The 14,281-nt window shown below is 49.8% G+C and overlaps 1 pseudogene; it reads left to right on the top strand.

Moving 5' to 3' along the window:
* Positions 1 to 6,913: 6,913 nt before the first annotated feature.
* LOC119951361 lies at positions 6,914 to 8,244 on the top strand (annotated as a pseudogene).
* Positions 8,245 to 14,281: the final 6,037 nt, after the last annotated feature.

Raw genomic sequence — 14,281 nt, 5'->3', positions numbered from 1 at the left:
TTATTTGAGAACTGAGAAGGAATAACTGATATCCAGGGTTCCATTTGTCAGGGATTGGTTAGAGGGAGGGTGAGATTAAATGTGAAAAAATGTCCTGGAACAAAAGGCAAAGGGAGAGGTAATGGTTGTGGTAAAGAAACAAAGCATTGGTCCAGAGTCAGTGTTAATGGCAGAATAAAGGACAGCTCTGTCTGGAAGCAAAAAACATGAAAACAAGATGCAGACTGGCACTCGGCAAAAAACCAAATCAAAATGGAGGAGAGAGTTCAGGGTGTGAAGTTGTTGATCTCAATGTTGAGCCCAGAAGGCTGTAAAGTGCCTCATGGGAAGATGAGGGGCTGTTGGTCCAGCTTGTGTTGGGCTTCTCCGGAACATTGCAGCAGGCCGAGGACAGGAATGTGAGGCTGGGGGACTCAGTGACGTATTTAGGAGAGGGGGACACACGGGTTCTAAATATAGGTTTGAGGCACAGCGGCCGCTGACGGGAACTTCCAAACCCACCAACCTGACTGGGGAAGATACAAACCCACCGGAAATACCCAGGAAGGAATAAAACAAGAAAGGTGCGATTACTCTTCAGATTCCGAGGTGTCGCAGGGTTCGGTAAGTAACAAGGTGGTGAGGGCGGCTCTCCCTCTCCCCTGCCGAATATGTTGCCGATGGCGACGATATTGGCCGTATTGTGGTGGCCGGATTAGAGAAACATCATCAAAACTTGGGGGTGGGATTAAAGAAATCGGTCGAGGAGGCCCCGGCTCATATCTCTGCAAAATGGGAAAATCTGAGTAAAATCCTGGAAACACGGGGTGCCACAGAGAAAAGCTGGGAACAGCCTCTCCGACTATACTGATCGGATCGTAACAGCCTCTCCGACCACACTGATCGGATCGTAACAGCCTCTCCGACCACACTGATCGGATCGTAACAGCCTCTCCGACCATACTGATCGGATCGTAACAGCCTCTCCGACCACACTGATCGCATCGTAACAGCCTCTCCGACCATACTGATCGGATCGTAACAGCCTCTCCAACCACACTGATCGGATCGTAACAGCCTCTCTGACCATACTGATCGGATCATAACAGCCTCTCCGACCATACTGATCGGATCATAACAGCCTCTCCAACCATACTGATCGGATCGTAACAGCCTCTCCGACCGTACTGATCGGATCATAACAGCCTCTCCGACCATACTGATCGGATCGTAACAGCCTCTCCGACCATACTGATCGGATCATAACAGCCTCTCCGACCATACTGATCGGATCGTAACAGCCTCTCCGACCATACTGATCGCATCGTAACAGCCTCTCCGACCACACTGATCGCATCGTAACAGCCTCTCCGACCATACTGATCGGATCGTAACAGCCTCTCCGACAGTACTGATCGGATCGTAACAGCCTCTCCGACCACACTGATCGGATCATAACAGCCTGTCCGACCACACTGATCGGATCGTAACAGCCTCTCCGACCACACTGATCGGATCGTAACAGCCTCTCCAACCATACTGATCGTATCATAACAGCCTCTCCGACCATACTGATCAGATCGTAACAGCCTCTCCGACCGTACTTATCGGATCGTAACAGCCTCTCCGACCATACTGATCGCATCGTAACAGCCTCTCCGACCGTACTGATCGGATCGTAACAGCATCTCCGACCACACTGATCGGATCGTAACAGCCTTTCCGACCGTACTGATCGGATCGTAACAGCCTCTCCGACCATACTGATCGGATCATAACAGCCTCTCCGACCATACTGATCGGATTGTAACAGCCTCTCCGACCACACTGATCGGATCGTAACAGCCTCTCCGACCACACTGATCGGATCGTAACAGCCTCTCTGACCACACTGATCGGATCGTAACAGCCTCTCCGACTATACTGATCGGATCATAACAGCCTCTCCGACCACACTGATCGCATCGTAACAGCCTCTCCGACCATACTGATCGCATCGTAACAGCCTCTCCGACCGTACTGATTGGATCGTAACAGCCTCTCCGACCACACTGATCGGATCATAACAGACTCTCCGACCAAACTGATCGGATCGTAACAGCCTCTCCGACCATACTGATCGGATCGTAACAGCCTTTCCGACCATACTGATCGGATCGTAACAGCCTCTCCGACCACACTGATCGGATCATAACAGACTCTCCGACCATACTGATCGGATCGTAACAGCCTCTCCGACTATACTGATCGGATCGTAACAGCCTCTCCGACCGTACTGATCGGATCGTAACAGCATCTCCGACCACACTGATCGGATCGTAACAGCCTCTCCGACCGTACTGATCGGATCGTAACAGCCTCTCCGACCACACAGATGGGATCGCAACAGCCTCTCCGACCATACTGATTGGATCGTAACAGCCTCTCCGACCGTACTGATCGGATCGTAACAGCCTCTCCGACTGTACCGATCGGATCGTAACAGCCTCTCTGACCATACTGATCGCATCGTAACAGCCACTCCGACCATACTGATCGGATCGTAACAGCCTCTCCGACCATACTGATCGGATCGTAACAGCCTCTCCGACCACACTGATCGGATCGTAACAGCCTCTCCGACCGTACTGATCGGATCGTAACAGCATCTCCGACCACACTGATCGGATCGTAACAGCCTTTCCGACCGTACTGATCGGATCGTAACAGCCTCTCCGACCATACTGATCGGATCATAACAGCCTCTCCGACCATACTGATCGGATTGTAACAGCCTCTCCGACCACACTGATCGGATCGTAACAGCCTCTCCGACCACACTGATCGGATCGTAACAGCCTCTCCGACCACACTGATCGGATCGTAACAGCCTCTCCGACTATACTGATCGGATCATAACAGCCTCTCCGACCACACTGATCGCATCGTAACAGCCTCTCCGACCATACTGATCGCATCGTAACAGCCTCTCCGACCGTACTGATTGGATCGTAACAGCCTCTCCGACCACACTGATCGGATCATAACAGACTCTCCGACCATACTGATCGGATCGTAACAGCCTCTCCGACCATACTGATCGGATCGTAACAGCCTTTCCGACCATACTGATCGGATCGTAACAGCCTCTCCGACCACACTGATCGGATCATAACAGACTCTCCGACCATACTGATCGGATCGTAACAGCCTCTCCGACTATACTGATCGGATCGTAACAGCCTCTCCGACCGTACTGATCGGATCGTAATAGCATCTCCGACCACACTGATCGGATCGTAACAGCCTCTCCGACCGTACTGATCGGATCGTAACAGCCTCTCCGACCACACAGATCGGATCGCAACAGCCTCTCCGACCATACTGATTGGATCGTAACAGCCTCTCCGACCGTACTGATCGGATCGTAACAGCCTCTCCGACTGTACCGATCGGATTGTAACAGCCTCTCCGACCATACTGATCGCATCGTAACAGCCTCTCCGACCATACTGATCGGATCGTAACAGCCTCTCCGACCATACTGATCGGATCGTAACAGCCTCTCCGACCACACTGATCGGATCGTAACAGCCTCTCCGACCATACTGATCGCATCGTAACAGCCTGTCCGACCGTACTGATCGGATCGTAACAGCCTCTCCGACCACACTGATCGGATCGTAACAGCCTCTCCGACCACACTGATCGGATCGTAACAGCCTCTCCGACCATACTGATCGGATCCTAACAGCCTCTCCGACCGTACTGATCGGATCGTAACAGCCTCTCCGACCATACTGATCGGATCGTAACAGCCTCTCCGACCATACTGATTGGGTCGTAACAGCCTCTCCGACCATACTGATCGGATCATAACAGCCTCTCCGACCGTACTGATCGGATCGTAACAGCCTCTCCGACCGTACTGATCGGATCGTAACAGCCTCTCCGACCATACTGATCGGGTCGTAACAGCCTCTCCGACCATACTGATCGGATCATAACAGCCTCTCCGACCATACTGATCGGATCGTAACAGCCTCTCCGACCGTACTGATCGGATCGTAACAGCCTCTCCGACCATACTGATCGCATCGTGACAGCCTCTCCGACCATACTGATCGGATCGTAACAGCCTCTCCGACCACACTGATCGGATCGTAACAGCCTCTCCGACCGTACTGATCGGGTCGTAACAGCCTCTCCGACCACACTGATCGGGTCGTAACAGCCTCTCCGACCATACTGATCGGATCGTAACAGCCTCTCCGACCGTACTGATCGGATCGTAACAGCCTCTCCGACCGTACTGATTGGATCACATCACTAGAAACCAGGCTGACGTACAAAAGTCTAACAGGATTAGACAGGGTAGATTCAGAAAGAATGTTCTCTATCGAGGGGGAGTCCAGAACTGGACTCATAATTTGAGGATAAGGGATGGTAAACCTTTTAGGACTGAGGCGAGGGGAAATTTCTTCACCCAGAGACTGGTGAATCTTTGCAATTCACTATCACAGAAAATAGTTGAGGCCAAAATGTGTAATTTCAAGAAGTAATTAGATACAGTTCTTGGGGCTGAAGGGATCAATGGATATGGAGGGAAGGCTCAGGGTATTCACAGAATTATAGAATTTACAGTGCGGAAGGAGGCTATTCGGCCCATCGAGTCTGCACCGGCCCTTGGTAAGAGCACCCCACTTAAGCCCACACCTCCAACCTATCCCTGTAACCCCACCCTCTATCCTCTCTGGCAGACCCACTATTCTGACGTTCTGCCATCTGGACCGGTTTTCCTGGTCCTCCACTTTCCCTCTTCGGCTCCCTTGGGCCGTCACCAACCTTCTCACCTCCGTTTCCAGAGCTTCGATCCTGTCGCTCTGGTCCGAGGCAGCTTTCTCCAACTCCAGGATTGTTTTCTCCTGTGCCTCCACCTTCCTTCCCAGGCCTTTGATGGTTCGCTGCATTGGGTTTGTTGCCTCCGACATCACCTTCATCATCGTGTGGAGCTCCGTCCTGATCACCTCCTTCATGGCATTTAGCTCTCTTTCCAGCACCATTCTCCATTAGTCCCCCTGCATGTGTGTGTGTGTGTGGGGGGGGGGGGGGGGGGGTCGCTGCGTCCTGCTCCGCTGTTCGGTTCGCCGGCTTTTCCCCCTCCTGGTTCGCCTGAACCTCCGCCTCGCCTCGTGTGGCCTCCTGTCTGTGCACCCGCAGTTCCTGCCCCTTTCCTTCGCTGCTGCTCCTAATATCTCGCCATCCCCTCTGTTTGTTGCTGCCAGGCATGTTCCTTCCTTGCGTCTTTCACCCTTGGATGGATTTTGGTGGGCTTTTTAAGCCAGAATTCCCGATAAATTGCCTCTGTGGGGTTTGTTTGGGTGGAGAGCCACCTGATGTGTGTCCGCTGAGCAGATCGCCACCACCAGAAGTCTTGCCCCTATTTAACTTGATGATCAGCCATGATCATAATGAATGGCAGAGCAGCTCGAAGGGCTGAATGGCCTCCTCCTGCTTCTATTTTCTATGTATGTTTTATGTATTCAGCCCACCCAAAATATGTCTCCCATCAAGGCGCCAACCTGGAAAAATCCTCCCACACAGGACATCAACGCAAATTCCACCGGGCAAATGAATGGGAATCATTGGACTTGACAAACAAGGACCTGGTCTGAAACCCAACCCAACAGCTGCCTGCTTTCCACCTTCCCAGGAAAGAGTGGTCCACACTTAACAGGTTCAGGACCGGCCAGGGCCCCTGCCTGACCAACCTCCACAGATGGGGCATTAGTACCAGCTCACCTCACAGAAGAATGTCCAATCCGCAGACACAGCGGAGGCCTATCCGCACTCAACACAGGCAGGACCAGAAGAAACTGCTCGGCTGGGAGACTTTGCATTCGCTAAATAAAATACTGGACCAAAGCTCCTTGTGATGAAGACAATTCCTTCAGACTGATCAGCATCACCTTCAGCCTCAGAATTCTCTCTGCCATGTGTCACTTTGATGACCCTGGTTTTCCACTTTGGGCAGTTCATCACAATGATATTTTCAGTCGGACCTGAAGCTGCTGTTAATTGTTCCCCAGTCATTCCTGGGGTTCATTCACCTATTAGTGCTGTTCCAATTCTGACTATTGATTGATATCTAGATCTGCTAAAGATACTTTCACCCTAATTCACAATCTGTCCAAGTCCAAATATGCATCATAGATATCCAATAGATCATCTTTCTTGTAAACCTCATTAACGAAACCCTAATGGAAAATCCAAACTTTAATCAGGATCCAACTGACCGGCGACCAGCTCCCAGAATACTTTGCTTCTGATTTTCCCTTTGTTAGGAAGTGAGAATGCTGAGGCCGGACCTTGTTTCCTCCTTGGTGGGGACGTAACCCTTGTCCACATCTCCACTTCATTCTTCCACTGGTCGTATGGCTCAGACTCCGAGAACATCGGCGAGTAATCAGACCCTGACAATTTCCACTCGCTTCAGTTATTTCCCACAAAAACTACTGGGATTGTAAGATTCTGTCTGAAATGTTATTTTCCAACTTTCACCATATGATAAGGGTTGTGTATTACCATAATATAATCCTGAGAGTCTTTTGGTGAAGGAAGAAACTGGAACCAATCTGTACTTGGTATAGATTTATTCACAGAGTGAAACATTACAGGTAGATACCTCCTGACCCCACTCCACTCCATGTCAGAAAGGAGGGGAATTAATTTAAACAGCCCTGATTTCTCCTCTCACTACTGGTCTGTAAACAGAATGGAGGTTTTGATTCCTGATCTCCCCCTTTATAAGTGGTGGTGTATTTTCCTTCACCTTTCAGTTTGGTGTGAGCTCGAACCTCCATTAAGAATCCAGCCTCTGGCGTTGCCCTGGTGACGGGCCGGTGGGCGGGGCTAGGCCTCCTCCCGCACCGCCCGCTCCGGACTCAGCCGCACCGACTGCCCGGTGAGCCCTGTGCCGCCTGCAGCTGCCGCACGGAGCCCTGGACACCCCGGTGTTTATGCCGGTGGGAACCCAGGGAACCCTGAAGGGAATCGCCATCCCGCAGCTGGAGGCGCTGGGCTGCCAAATCTGCCTGGGCAACACCTACCACCTGGGCATGAGGCTGGGGCCGGACCTTATCAAAAAGGCCAATGGACTGCATGGTTTCATGAACTGGAAGAGAGCACTGCTAACGGATAGCGGTGGGTTCCAGATGGTGTCTTTAGTGGAGTTGGCAGAAGTGACGGAAGAAGGGGTGCGATTTCGCTCTCCTTACGATGGGAAGGAAATTCTTCTCTCGACCGAAACATCCATTGAAATACAGAATGCTCTAGGTTCAGACATCATGATGCAGCTGGATGATGTTGTCAGCAGTACAGTGACTGGGCCGAGGGTGGAGGAAGCCATGTTCAGGTCTGTTCGCTGGTTAGATCGCTGCATTGCAGCAAACATGAATCCCGGGCAGCAGAGTCTATTTGCCATTATCTGGGGGGGGGGGGGGGGGGGGTCTGGATGCTGAACTGCGGAAGAAATGTCTGACAGAGATGATTAAATGTGCGTCTCTGGTTTTGCCATCGGAGGATTGAGTGGCGGGGAGGAGAAGGATCATTTCTGGAGAATGGTGAAGCTGAGCACAGAGTACCTCCCACCCGTGAAACCACGTTACCTAATGGGAGTGGGGTATGCGACAGATCTGGTGGTGTGTGTGGTTCTGGGCTGTGACATGTTTGACTGTGTATTTCCCACACGCACAGCGTAGTTTGGATCTGCACTCGTTCCCTGGGGATCTTTGCAGTTGAAGCACAGGCAATATGCCAAGGATTTCGGGCCCATCGATGAGGATTGTGAATGCCCGACTTGTAAGAGGTACACTCGAGCATATCTCCACGCTCTGTTCAGGAGTGACACTGCCGTCCTCCATCACATCACCATCCACAACATTGCCTACCAGCTGAACCTGATGCGCTTTATTCGTGAGAGTATTCAGCAGGAGAAATTCCCAGCGTTCGTTCAGCAGTTCATGAAGCGGATGTATGGGAGTGTAGAACAGTACCTACGCTGGGCAGTTGAAGCATTAAGTACTGTCAATATTAAACTGGAATAAACACTGTCACCAGGAATGGGTTATGTGCTTCAAGATCTGTTGCTGGGTGAAGATGCGGAACCCGGCCACAGCATCAGTGAACGAGGCAGCTCCCATCATGTGGCTCTGATCTCTCCCACTGTTACTCTCACCCCTGTTGTGTTGCTGAATGTGTAATTTGTTACAAAAATAAAAGTGATTTAAAAAAAAAGAAATGCTTCCTTGATAAACAATGTACAACACAAGTGACAACAATCTCCGGTTACTCGTCACAGGATCTATCCGGGAATGTGCCGATCCTGGCCAGGCTGCCTGGTGTTCAGGCTGGAGAGGGAATTTTGTTGTAGGTTAGTTGGATGCTGGACATGGAGAAGCTGGACATGGAGGTTCTTGCCGAGCAAAGCTGTTGTTCCCCGAACCCTGAATGAGCTGCACACAGACTGCAAAATCCTCCTGTCTCCTTCATCTGTGAGTAAAAGACTTTCTTTTCTCCCCCTTTCCATTTATTGTCTCATTCTCACCTTCAATTGGTGACTTGCAGCAACTAAAGGGAAAGGAAGTGAATCCAGGGAGGGTGCAGACTCTGGAAAGCTTGGCCCAGGTCTCTCTCTCAAAGACATTGACATCCTTTGCTCCCTCAGCTTGACACTTTTATTTGTCTGGCTAAAATGATGGTTTCTTTCCTAATATTCACATTTAAAGGGCTGGTTTCCCCAGGAGATGACTGACATTAACAGTAAACAGGACAAATCAAACCCAACCAATTACTTCCCTCGGAATATTCTCCACCATCAGCAAAGTGATGGATGGAGTCATTAACAGCGCTCTCAAGTGGTACTTACTCAGCAAAACCTGCTCACGGATGCTCAGTTTGGGTCCAACACTCAGCTGCTGACCTCATTACAGCCTTGGTTCAAACATGGACAAGAGCTGAATGCCCGAGGTGAGGTGAGAGTGACAGCCCTTGGCATCAAAGCAGCATTTGACCGAGTATGGCATCAAGGATGAGCAGCTAAACTGGAGTCAATGAGAATCGGGGAAAACTCCCCGCTGGTTGGAGTCAAACCTGGCACAAAGGAAGATGGTTGTGGTGGTTGGAGGTCAATCATCTCAGCTCCAGGAGTGCCTCAGGGCACATTCCTATACCCAACCATCTTCAGCTGTTTCATCAATGATCTCCCTTCCATCATAAGGTGAGAAGTGGGGATGTTTGCAGATGACTGCACAATGTACAGCACCATTCTCAACTCCTCAGATAATGAAGCAGTCCATGTCCAAATTCAGTAAGACCTGGACAATATCCAGGCTTGGCCTAACAAGTGGCAAGTTACATTGTGCGACACAAGTACCAGGCAATTACCATCTCCAACAAAGGAGGATCTAATCACCGCCCCTTGACATTCAGTGGCATTAGCATCGCTGAATCCTCCACAACCAACATCCTGAGGGTTACCATTGATCAGAAACTGAACTGGACTAGCCATATTAATCAGGGCATCAGGGCAGGTCAAAGACTTCAGCGAGTAATGCACCTCCTGACCACCAAAGCCTGTCCACCACATACAAGACATAAGTCAGGCATGTAATAGAATAATCACCACTTGCCTGGTTGAGTGCAGCTCCAACAACACTCAAGATGCTACTCTACACCATCCAGAACAAAGCAGCCTGCTTGACTGCTCCCCATTCCACAAATATTCAAACCCTCCACCGCCGACGAACAGTGGCAGCCGTGTGTATCATCTACAAGATGCACTGCAGTAACTCACCAAGGTTCCACAGACAGCACCTTCCAAACCCATGACCACTACTATATAGAAGACAAGAGCAGCAGATACCTGGGAACCCCACTACCTGGAGGTTCACCTCCAAGTCACTCACCAGACGGACTTGGAAATATATCGCCGTTCCTTCATTGTTGCTGGGGCGACATCCTGGAACTCCTTCCCTGGGGCAGCATGGTAGCATGGGGCAGCACGGTAGCATGGTGGTTAGCATAAATGCTTCACAGCTCCAGGGTCCCAGGTTCGATTCCCGGCTGGGTCACTGTCTGTGCGGAGTCTGCACGTCCTCCCCGTGTGTGCGTGGGTTTCCTCCGGGTGCTCCGGTTTCCTCCCACAGTCCAAAGATGTGCGGGTTAGGTGGATTGGCCATGCTAAATTGCCCGTAGTGTCCTAAAAAGTAAGGTTAAAGGGGGGGTTGTGGGGTTACGGGTATAGGGTGGATACGTGGGTTTGAGTAGGGTGATCATTGCTCGGCACAACATCGAGGGCCGAAGGGCCTGTTCTGTGCTGTACTGTTCTATGTTCTAATTCCTGGAGTAAAAATGTGAGTTGCTGATCCTGCCCTCGTCCAGCCTTCCTCAGAACCTGCCTCGTCTCTGCCCGGTGTGAACAATCGGTTCCACCCCAATTGGGTGAGGTGCTGAGGAATTGACTGAAGGTTTGTTAGCTGAAGGACAGTGATAGCAAGCAGCAAATTCGTGTTGGTTTTACATTGGTAAGGACGAGGGGTTCACACACTCCATCGCAAAGGGTCACAGCTACACCTCCGCTTCTCTTCCTGTCAGCTCAGCCGTGGCACACCAACCCCACCTCACAAACCCAGAAGCTGCTCACACTTACCGCAGCTGGAGCTTCAGGACTGAGGACCACTGAGATATCTAACTGTAGGGAGTATAATGGCTGAGCCAACACCGTGTACAACCCTGGAGAGCTACCTCAGCAGATGCCCAGAGGGAACGCAGCCGTGTACCTCAGCCCGCGAGCAGCTGGGGTGCTGACAACACGGACTGGAAATACCACAGGATGACCATGGGTTTATCAACCATTGTCGACCAGGCTTTGACTGTAATTCTGCGCGACTCCACTAGATGGTGCAGTTGGCACCCTGCAGTCTGAGATTACTCCACTAGATGGTGCAGTTGGCACCCTGCAAATTGAGATTGCTCCACTAGATGGTGCAGTTGGCACCCTGCAGTCTGAGATTACTCCACTAGATGGTGCAGTTGGCACCCTGCAATATGAGATTACTCCACTAGATGGTGCAGTTGGCACCCTGCATCCTGAGATTACTCCACTAGATGGTGCAGTTGGCCCTGCAGTCTGAGATTACTCCACTAGATGGTGCAGTTGGCACCCTGCAATCTGAGATTACTCCAGTAGATGGTGCAGTTGGCACCCTGCAGTCTGAGATTACTCCACTAGATGGTGCAGTTGGCGCCCTGCAGTCTGAGATTACTCCACTAGATGGTGCAGTTGGCACCCTGCAGTCTGAGATTACTCCACTAGATGGTGCAGTTGGCACCCTGCAATCTGAGATTACTCCACTAGATGGTGCAGTTGGCACCCTGCAGTCTGAGATTACTCCACTAGATGGTGCAGTTGGCACCCTGCAGTCTGAGATTACTCCACTAGATGGTGCAGTTGGCACCCTGCAGTCTGAGATTACTCCACTAGATGGTGCAGTTGGCACCCTGCAGTCTGAGATTACTCCACTAGATGGTGCAGTTGGCTGGGTTTAGCCAATCCTGGTTTCTACAGTAACCAATAGGCTCAAAACAAATATTAAAAGTATTTTGGAGAGAAAAAGATATTTACACTAGAGGTGTGAAATTGATATATTACTGGTCAACAGGAATAATTATTGACCAACTTTGTCAGCAAACTTCCGACAGTCAAGTATATATTTTTAATTCTATTCCCATTGCTGGATTCAGCAACAGACTGGGTATTTGTTCATCTATTCACACAGACTGGGTATTTGCTGAACTCTTATTCTATGTATAATCAATGACTCATTTCTTCTCTCGTCATTAGCAGTTGTATTAAGAATCTTGTGAAAATAAAAGAAAAATTCTCCTTCCAGAAATCATCTGGGAGATTTGCTAAAACTTTTTTTAAAATCCAGTCTCAGGGTGGACTCAATCTCTATTTGGTGTGGATTTGTTCACAGAGTGAAATGTTACATTTATAGACCACCTGATGTCAGTCAGTGTCTCTTTCTGCTCCTTTAAAACAAATAACATTGAATAGGCAGTGAAACAAAAAACAAATTACCAAAGTAAAGTTATAAAACTTGAAACTAAAATGTTATCTTGTGAGTCAATGACGCAGCTCAACCCCCGCAGTGCCCACCGGGAATGAAGAATGGCTCAAGTAACCATCTAATCCAGGGGTGGGCAAACTTTTCCGTGCAAGGGCCACATTCAGAAATTCACAATTTTAAAGGGCCGCATAGTATATTAAGTAAAATGATTACTTCACCCGGTTATGATTCTGGGCGCCTCATGTGGAACATAGAACAGTACAGCACAGAACGGGCCCTTCGGCCCTCGATGTTGTGCCGAGCAATGATCACCCTACTCAAGTCAACGTATCCACCCTATACGAGTAAGTAACCCAACAGCCCCCCCCCCCCCCCCCCATTAACCTTTTAAAAAAAAATTTTTTTTTTTAAAAGTTTTTTTAAAAAAATAAAAAATTTTTAATGACTTGGTGGGCCGCATAAAGACCTTTGGCGGGCCGCATGCGGCCCGCGGGCCATAGTTTGCCCACCCTTAATCTAATCAATACTGTGTATACTGAAACCCAACAGATACAATTAACACCCACAGTCAGAGCATCTAAAAAGTCTCTAATCAGTATGACTGCCCTGGTGTCTTAGCAGCTCAGATGAACAAATAAATCCCTTCCCACACACAGAGCAGGTGAATGGCCTCTCTCCACTGTGAACCCGCTGGTGTGTCTGCAGGTGGGACGACTGAGTGAATCCCTTCCCACACATGGGGCAGGTAAAAGGCTGCTCCCCAGTGTGAACCCGCTGGTGTGTCTGCAGATGGTATGACTGAGCGAATCCCTTCCCACAGTCAGAGCAGGTGAACGGCCTCTCTCCGGTGTGAACTCTCTGGTGTCTCTGCAGAGTGGATGAATCAATGAATGCTTTCCCACACATGGAGCAGGTGAACGGCCTCTCCCCACTGTGAACCCGCTGGTGTGACAGCAGGTTGGATAACTGAGTGAATCCCTTCCCACACGCAGAGCAAGTAAAAGGCCGCTCCCCATTGTGAATTCGCTGATGTGTCTGCAGGTGGGATGACTGAGCGAATCCCTTCCCACAGTCAGAGCAGGAGAACGGCTTTTCCCTGGTGTGAACTCGCTGATGTTTCTGTAGAGTGGATGAATCAATGAATCCCTTTGCACACCGAGAGCAGGTGTATGGCCTCTCTCCAGTGTGAACTCTCTGGTGTAACTTCAGGTTGGATGACTTGGTGAACCCTTTCCCACACTCAGAGCAGGTGAATGGCCTCTCCCGGGTGTGAATTCGCTGATGTAACTGAAGGTTAAATAACCGAGCGAATCCCTTCCCACACTCAGGGCAAGTGAACGGCCTCTCCCCAGTGTGGCTGCGTCGATGAATTTCCAGCTCAGATGGGGCTTTGTATCCCTTCCCACAATCCCCACATTTCCATGGCTTCTCCATTTGGCTGGTGTTTATGTGACTCGCCAGGTTTGGGAAATCGGTTGATGGCTTGGCTCACACACACACACAACACACACAGTCTCTCCCTGCTATGAATGGTGTGATTTTTTTTTCAGGCTGTGTTAAGTTATTTTCACAGTCAGTTAACTGTAACACTCCCACTTGTGTGTCTCAGTGCTCTTTCAGTCACACTGATGATTAAAATCTTTTGAAGTAGTCAAAACAAACATTTCTCCCTCGAGACTCAAGGCCAATGATATTCAGGCCCTGTGAATCTGAATGTCTTTGGCAGATGCTGACATGATGTCTGGTTTGAGATTTCTGTCTGTAAATCCTCCTCTTTAAACATCCTGTAAAAGGAGTTTCCAAAATTAATTATCAGTACAGGATAGAAATTCAGAAAAGACAATTCTGTTTTTATGGAATATTGTTTTCCCTCTTGTTTCTCCCAAAACTGTAATTTTCCACCCCACACACACTCCCTCCATTCCAGCCAGACAAATAAATGTGTTAAGCTGTGGGAGGAAAGGATGTCAATGTATTTAAGAGAGCGCGATCTGGGCCAACCTTTCCAGGGTCTGCACCCTCCCTGGATTCACTTCCTTTCCCTTCAGTTGCTGCAAGTGACCAATTGAAGGTGAGAATGAGAAAATAAATGAAAGGGGGAGAAAAGAAAGTGTTTTACTCACAGATGTTGGAGACAGGAGGATCTTTCAGTCTGTGTGAAACTCAATCTTCATTAACCCAAACCCCGCACT

The sequence above is a fragment of the Scyliorhinus canicula genome, chromosome 17 (genome assembly GCF_902713615.1).
Source record: "Scyliorhinus canicula chromosome 17, sScyCan1.1, whole genome shotgun sequence".
NCBI classification, from domain to species: Eukaryota; Metazoa; Chordata; class Chondrichthyes; order Carcharhiniformes; family Scyliorhinidae; genus Scyliorhinus; species Scyliorhinus canicula.
The sequence above is the reverse complement of the archived record's forward strand: the minus strand, read 5'-3'. Positions and strand labels throughout refer to the sequence as shown.